This window comes from Triticum dicoccoides, chromosome 6B (assembly GCF_002162155.2).
Source record: "Triticum dicoccoides isolate Atlit2015 ecotype Zavitan chromosome 6B, WEW_v2.0, whole genome shotgun sequence".
Classification (NCBI taxonomy): domain Eukaryota; kingdom Viridiplantae; phylum Streptophyta; class Magnoliopsida; order Poales; family Poaceae; genus Triticum; species Triticum dicoccoides.
In genome coordinates this window covers 412,849,639-412,858,581 of record NC_041391.1, presented here as the reverse complement: position 1 = coordinate 412,858,581, position 8,943 = coordinate 412,849,639, and positions in this window count along the sequence as shown.

Sequence of the window (8,943 nt, the reverse complement as noted above, 5' to 3'; positions counted from 1 at the left end):
GCGACGCGGATCTGGGCCCGCGCGGGCCTCAGATGGGCTCGGCGGGCCCGCGACGGCGGGAGGCGGCGGCTGCCACGTGGCATGTCGGGATTGGGCGCGGGGGCGGTGGCGGACATGTCCGGGCGGCGGGTGGACGTGTCCGTCGGCGGGAGGAGGAAGAAGCTAGGGTTTCGGGGGATTCATCCGCGAATTTCGGGGGCAGGGCTAATATATAAGTAGAGGTAGCTAGGAGAGTCCAAATGAGGCACAGTTTTCGCCCACACGATCGTGATCGAACGACCGAGAGCATGGAGGGGAGTTAGATGGGTTTTGGGCCACTTTGGATGGGTATTGGGCTGCAAAGAGAAGGAGGCTTTTACGGTTACCCGGTTAACCGTTGGAGTACCAAACGACCTCCAAATGGCACGAAACTTGACAGGCGGTCTACCGGTGCTATACCAAGGCCGCTTGGCAAACCTTGGGCCATTCCGAGAAAGTTCAACACCCGCTCACAACGAGAGACAAAAGGGGAACGCCGAAGGGCATAGGAGTGCCAGATTGCAAAACGGACAACGGGGAAAATGCTCGGACGCATGAGACAAACACGTATGCAATGCAATGCACATGATGACATGATAAAATGCAACACGCAAGCAAATGACATGGCAACGACGGCGAATAACTGGCAGACACCTGGCGCATCGGATCTGGGGCGTTACACTCAATATGATGACTACTTGATAGTTTAGTGCACCATGCTTAAAGGCTTAGAATCGGGACTTCAAAGACGTTTTGAACATCATGGACCATATGAGATGTTCCAGGAATTGAAGTTAACATTTCAAGCAAATACTCGAGTTGAGAGATATGAAGTCTCCAACAAGTTCTATAGCTAAAAGATGGAGGAGAATCGCTCAACTAGTGAGCATGTGCTCAGATTGTCCGGGTACTTCAATCGCTTGAATCAAGTGGGAGTTAATCTTCCAGATAATATAGTGATTGACAGAATTCTCTAGTCACCGTCACTAAGTTACTAGAACTTCGTGATGAACTATAGTATGCATGGGATGACGAAAACGATTCTCGAGCTCTTTGTGATGTTGAAATGGACGAAGGTAGAAATCAAGAAAGAGCATCAAGTGTTGATGATTGACAAGACCACTAGTTTCAAGAAAAGGGCAAAGGGAAAGAAAGGGAAACTTCAAGTAGAATGGCAAACAAGTTGTCACTCCCGTGAAGAAGACCAAAGCTGGACCAAAGCCTGAAACTGAGTGCTTACACTTCAAAGGAAATGGTAACTGGAAGCGGAAATGCCCTGAATATTTGGTGGATAAGCAGGATGGCAAAGTGAGCAAGGGTATATTTGATATACAGATTATTGATGTGTGCCTTACTAGTATTTATAGTAGTAGCCCCTGAGTATTTGATACTTGTTCGGTTACTAAGATTAGTAACTCGAAACAGGAGTTACAGAATAAACAGAGACTAGTTGAAGGGGAAGTGACGATGAGTGTTGGAGGTAGCTCCAAGATTGATATGATCATCATCGCACACTCCCTATACTTTTGGGATTAGTGTTAAACCTAAATAAATGTTATTTGGCGTTTGCGTTGAGCATGAATATGGTTTGATCATGTTTATTGCAATACGGTTATTCATTTAAAATCAGAGAATAATTGTTGTTCTATTTACATGAATAACACCTTCAATGGTCATACACCCAATAAAAATAATTTGTTGGATCTGGATCATAGTGATACACATATTCATAATATTGATGCCAAAAGATGCAAAGTTAATAATGATAGTGCAACTTATTTGTGGCACTGCCGTTTGGGTCATATCGGTGTAAAGCGCATGAAGAAACTTCATAAAGATGGATTTTTGGAATCACTTGATTATGAATCAGTTGGTACTTGCGAACCGTGCCTTATGGGTAAGATGACTAAGACGCCATTCTCGGGAACTATGGAGCGAGCAATTGATTTGTTGGAAATCATACGTACTGATGTTTGTGGTCCAATGAATATTGAGGGTCGCGATGGGTATCGTTATTTTCTAACCTTCACAGATGATTTGAGCAGATATGCGTATATCTACTTGATGAAACATAAGTCTGAAATAGTTGAAAAGTTCAAAGAATTTCAGAGTGAAGTGGAGAATCATCGTAACAAGAAAATAAAGTTTTTACGATCTGATCGTGGATGAGAATATTTGAGTTATGAGTTTGGCGTTCGTATAAAACAATGTGGAATAGTTTCACAGCTCATGCCACCTGGAACACCACAATGTTATGGTGTGTCCGAACGTCGTAACCACACTTTATTAGATATGGTGCGATCTATGATGTATCTTACCGATTTACCACTATCGTTTTGGGGTTATGCATTAGCGACAGTTGCATTCACTTTAAATAGGGCACCATCAAAATCCATTGAGACGACGCCTTATGAACTGTGGTTTGGCAAGAAACCAAAGTTGTCATTTCTTAAAGTTTGGGGCTGCGATGCTTATGTGAAAAAGTTTCAACCTGATAAGCTCAAACCCAAATCAGAGAAGTGCGTCTTCATAGAATACCCAAAGGAAACTGTTGGGTACACCTTCTATCACAGATCCGAAGGCAAGATATTCGTTGCTAAAATGGATCCTTTCTAGAGAAGGAGTTTCTCTTGAAAGAAGTGAGTAGGAGGAAAGTAGAACTTGATAAGGTAATTGTACCTTCTCCCAAATTGGAAAATAGTTCATCACTGAAATCAGTTCCAGTGATTCCTACACCAATTAGTGAGGAAGCTAATGATGATGATCATGAAACTTCAGATCAAGTTACTACAGAACCTCATAGGTCTTCAAGAGTACGGTCCGCACCAGAGTGGTACGGTAATCCTGTTCTGAAAGTCATGGTACTAGACCATGATAAACCTACGAACTATGAGGAAGTGATGATGAGCCCAGATTCTGCAAAATGGCTGGAGGCCATGAAATCTGAGATAGGATCCATGTATGAGTACAAAGTGTGGACTTTGGTGGAGTTGCCCGATGATCGGCAAGCCATATTGTATAAATGGATCTTCAAGAGGAAGATAGATGCTGATAGTAGTGTTACTATCTACACACCTCGACTTGTTGCAAAAAGGTTTTCGACAAGTTCAAGGTGTTGACTACAATGAGATTTTCTCAAACTGTAGTGATGCTTAAATCTGTCCGAATCATGTTAGCAATTGCCACATTTTATGAAATCTGGCAAATGGATGTCAAAAACTTCATTCCTTAATGGTTTTCTTAAAATAAGAGTTGTATATGATGCAACCAGAAGGTTTTGTCAATCCTAAATGTGCTAACAAAATGTGCAAGCTCCAGCGATCCATCTATGGACTGGTGCAAGCATCTCAGAGTTGGAATATACGCTTTGATAAGTTGATCAAAGCATATAGTTTTATACAGACTTGCAGTGAAGCCTGTATTTACAATAAAGTGAGTGGGAGCACTACCGCCTTTCGGATAAATATATGTGAGTAACATATTGTTTGTGATCAGAAATGATGTAGAATTTTTCTGTAAAGCATAAAGGAGTATTTGAAAGGAGTTCTTTAAAAGAAAGACATCAGTAAAGCTACTTACATATTGAGCATCAAGATCTATTGAGATAGATCAAGACGCTTGATAAGGTTTTCAATAAGTACATACCTTGTCAAGATTTTGAAATAGTTCAAAATAGAACAGTCAAAGAAAGAGTTCTTGCCTGCGTTGCAAAGGTGTGAAATTGAGTAAGACTCAAATCCCGACCAAGGCAGAAAATAGAAAAGAGAATGAAAGTCATTCCCTATGCCTTAGTCCTAGGTTCTATAAAGTATGCTATGCTATGTACCAGACCTATTGTATACCTTGGTCTTAATTTGGCAAGGGAGTACAATAGTGATATAGGAGTAGATCACTGGACATTGGTCAAGAATATCCTTAGTGAGGACTAAGGAAATATTTCTCGATTATGGAGGTGATAAAAGAGCCCGTCGTAAAGAGTTACATCGGTACAAGTTTTCACACCGATCCAGATGACTCTAAGTCTCAATCTGGATACATATTGAAAGTGGGAGCAATTAGTTAGAGTAGCTCCGTGCAGAGCATTGTAGACATAGAATATTTGCAAAATACATACGGCTCTGAATGTGACAGACCCGTTGACTAAGCTTCTCTCACGAGCAAAACATGATCACACCTTAGTACACTCTGGGTGTTAATCACATAGCGATGTGAACTAGATTATTGACTCTAGTAAACCCTTTGGGTGTTGGTCACATGACGATGTGAACTATGGGTGTTAATCATATACAGATATGAATATTGGTGTTAAATCACATGGCGATGTGAACTAGATTATTGACTCTAGTGCAAGTGGGAGACTGAAGGAAATATGCCCTAGAGACAATAATAAAGTTATTATTTATTTCCTTATTTCATGATAAATGTTTATTATTCATGCTAGAATTGTATTAACCGGAAACATAATACATGTGTGAATACATAGACAAACATAGTGTCACTAGTATGCCTCTACTTGACTAGCTAGTTGAATCAAAGATGGTTAAGTTTCCTAACCATAGACATGAGTTGTCATTTGATTAACGGGATCACATCATTAGGAGAATGATGTGATTGACTTGACCCATTCCGTTAGCTTAGCACTTGATCGTTTAGTATGTTGCTATTGCTTTCTTCATGACTTATACATGTTCCTATGACTATGAGATTATGCAACTCGCGTTTACCGGAGGAACACTTTGTGTGCTACCAAACGTCACAACGTAACTGGGTGATTATAAAGGAGCTCTACAGGTGTCTCCAAAGGTACATGTTGGGTTGGCGTATTTCAAGATTAGGATTTGTCACTCCGATTGTCGGAGAGGTATCTTTGGGCCCTCTCGGTAATGCACATCACTATAAGCCTTGCAAGCAATGTGACTAATGAGTTAGTTGCGGGATGATGCATTACGTAAACGAGTAAAGAGACTTGCCGGTAATGAGATTGAACTAGGTATTGAGATACCGATGATCGAATACCGGGCAAGTAACATACCGATGGCAAAGGGAACAACGTATGTTGTTATGTGGTTTGACCGATAAAGATCTTCGTAGAATATGTAGGAGCCAATAAGAGCATCCAAGTTCCGCTATTGGTTATTGACCGAAAACGTGTCTCGGTCATGTCTACATAGTTCTCGAACCCGTAGGGTCCGCACGCTTAAGGTTTCGATGACAGTTATATTATGAGTTTATGAGTTTTTGATGTACCGAAGGAGTTCGGAGTCCCGGATGAGATCGGGGACATGACGAGGAGTTTCAAAATGGTCGAGACATAAAGATCGATATATTGGACGACTATATTCGAACATCGGAAGGGTTCCGAGTGATTCGGGTATTTTCGGGGGTACCGGAGTGTTACGGGAATACGAGGAAGAAGCAATGGGCCTTATGGGCCAAGTGGTGGAAGAGAGGAGGCAGGGCGCGCGGCCCCCTAGCCCAAACCGAATTGGACTAGGGGGCCTACCCCCCTTTCCTCCTTTTCCTCCCTCTCCTTCCTTCTCCTTCTCCTTCCCTTCCTTCCCCTCTCCTACTTGGACTAGGAAAGAGGGGGGAATCCTACTTGGAGTAGGATTCTCCCCCTTGGGCGCGCCTCCTCCCCTTGGCCGGCCCCCTCCCCCTTGCTCCTTTATATACGAGGGCAGGGGGGCACCCCATGACACACAAGTTGATCTTCGTGATCGTTCCTTAGCCGTGTGCGGTGCCCCCCTCCACCATATTCCACCTCGGTCATATCGTTGCGGTGCTTAGGCAAAGCCCTGCGTCGGTAGAACATCATCATCGTCGCCACGCCGTCGTGCTGACGGAACTCATCCCCGACACCCTGCTGGATCGGAGTCCGGGGATCGTCATCGAGCTGAACGTGTGCTGAACTCAGAGGTGCCGTACGTTCGGTACTTGGATCGGTCGGATCGTGAAGACGTACGACTACATCAACCGCATTGTCATAACGCTTCCGCTTACGGTCTACGAGGGTACGTGGACTATTTTCTACCCTCTCGTTGCTATGCATCACCATGATCTTGCGTGTGCGTAGGATTTTTTTTGAAATTACTACGTTCCCCAACAGAAATCCTGTGTTTTTAAATTCTCTGTTTTGCACGTGCATTCCTATCCTATTCCTGTCTATTTCCTATCCCCGCATTGTTAGAATCCTCAAATTCAAACAAGCCCTTACTCAATTACTTCTGTTACAGATATGTGTCAAAGAAAACCTTGTGTGGTTTGTCCTGCTCCTGCGGTGCTGTGTTCCACCCCAGCTTAGCTGCTCCAATGACAGAAGGGTTCACCACAGTAGGGATCCGCTCTCCAGACTGTATTTCGCCGCCTCAGATCTTCTTCCCCGCCGTCAGCAGCCACAACAACTGCATTACAATCATCAACTGAGCAGATGACCTTGAGAACTACACAGGTCCGCAAGAGAGGTCGCACTCTTCCATGTCTGTTTACGTTATGCGTCGCTTAATACAATGGCATGCTACATTATCGTCGTGTTCACCTATTAGACTCCGAGTCAGGTCCAAACTAATGCTGAAACTTGAGTTTTTAAATGGTTGTGGGGTACATATTGGGGCAACAATCAGTACTATATGTCTACTATCTGGTTAATCTCCAGTGTCTACTATGAGTTTCATATTGGGTGCAACCAAACATTAAAGGAGCCATTATCAGTATTTTTTAACTAAAGCTATTATCTGCCAGCTATCATTGGTTTTGGGTCTATCCACAGTTTGCTACCATCACTCTGGATTTGTGCATGCACTCCTTACATAATCTCACTATGTTTTATTCCTATGCATGCCAGTTATTGTACACAATGGAACTGATCATGTAGAGCAAAAGAGACGAGCCTTGCGTGGCAATAAAATTTCATGCAGACGTCGTTCCATGGTGGGCGCAAAGGCATCCCCCCTCCACCCATTTCGGATCGTAATCCAGAGGAAGATAACTGTTCTGAGGGTGATTCAGAAGGAGAAGACCACTCCTATTTACCCCATGAGGTCTTCGCTCTAACTTGGCATGCTGATGTTGGTAATATCATGCATATGGTGCCTTGCATTGCTTACTGTATACATTAAAGATGTCATCTGCTTAGTTTAGACATGCTTTGTGTCAATGCCATCTGTTTTGTTTCTTTATCGTATATGTGAATCATGCAATGCCATCTTGTCTAGCCAGGCATCATATATGTGAATTTTGCAATGCCACCCTGGTTAGCCAGTCATCTTATATGTGAATTATATCATGCCATCATTTTTTATTAGGTGTTAAATTTGTCAACAATTTTAGTACATTCAATTACTCTTCCTGTGCATCAGCCATTCGGCATGGTCATGGAAAAATCTGGAGTGGAAACAAGGTCTTCAGAGCATACAATGCTATCTAACGAAGCACATGTCTTGCTGGTTACCGATAGCTCCTCGGAGGAGGATTCAGAGACAGATGACCAGTCATATTTCCCCCCTGAGGTGCATGCCCTAACTTGGCAGGGTTATGTTACTCATATCGTGCGTATGGTATCTTGCATTGCTATGTCATTTGCTTAGTTTAGACATGCTTTGTGTGAATGCCACCTGTTTAGTGTCTAATTACCATATATGTGAATTATGCAATGCCATCTTGTTGCAAGACATTATATATGTGAATTATGCAATGTTATCTTGTTGCAAGGCATTATGTATGTGAATTATGCAATGCCATGCTATTTAGGCAAGCATCATATATGTGAATTATATCATGCCATCCTTTTTTTGTATTTCTCATTGCTTTGTCGATAATGTTTGTCTATTCAACTGCTCTTCCTGTGCATCAGCCATTTGAATTGGTGATGGAGAAATCTGGAGTGAAAACAAGGTCTTCAGAGCAGACAATGCTACCTGCTGAAGTAGATATCTTGTTGGTCACAAATAGCTCTTCATAGGAGGATTCAGAGGCAGATGACCAGTCCTATTATCCCCCTGAGGTGTATGCTCAAACTTGGCAGGGTTATATTACTCATATAATGCATATGTTGTATTGCAATGCTTATTTTTTACATCATATACACAATATTGAATGCCATCTCCTTAGTTGACACATCATATATGCAATTGCCCTCTGCTCACTTCCTTAGTATATAAATCATATATTTGAATTATGGCATGCCATGATGTTTACATAGACAGCATGTATCTGAATTATGGCATGCCAACCCATTTTCTAAAGACATAATATAGTTATATCATCTCATCATGTTTACATAGTCATCATATTTTAAATTATGTCATTCTATCCGTGAATTATATCATGCCATCATGTTTCCATCGACGGCATGTTTGTGATTTATGGCATGCCAACCACTTTAATAGACACCTCGTACAGTTATATCATGTCATCTTGTTTACATAGTCATCATATTTTGAACTATGTCTTTCCATCTTTTTTAGTTAGCCATCATAATGTGAAATTGTGTCATGCTATCCTGTTTAGTTAGCCATCATATATGTGAAATTGTGTGATGCTATCCTATTTGGTTAGACAACATAAATGTGAATTATTTCATGCCCTATTTTCTTCCCTACTATCCATTGCACCTGTCTATCTTACAATGTCTGTACATTCAATTACTTTTCTTGTTTATGAGCCATTTCAATTGGAGGGAGTGATGGCAGTATCTGTGGGAGTAAAAACACGATCTTCAGAAAAGATTGTGCTACCTGTCGATGCAGATAGAACCACGGTTGTACTTGCCCAAGAATCATCCCCACCACACATAACCCACACTCATGCAGATTGTACCCCTACCCAGTTGGACAGAGAACCAACTACACCCCTTCTAACCCCAACCCCAGCAGATAGACACCCAGTTCCCGTTGGCACAGCACCGTCTCCACCACAGAGCACCCAAAC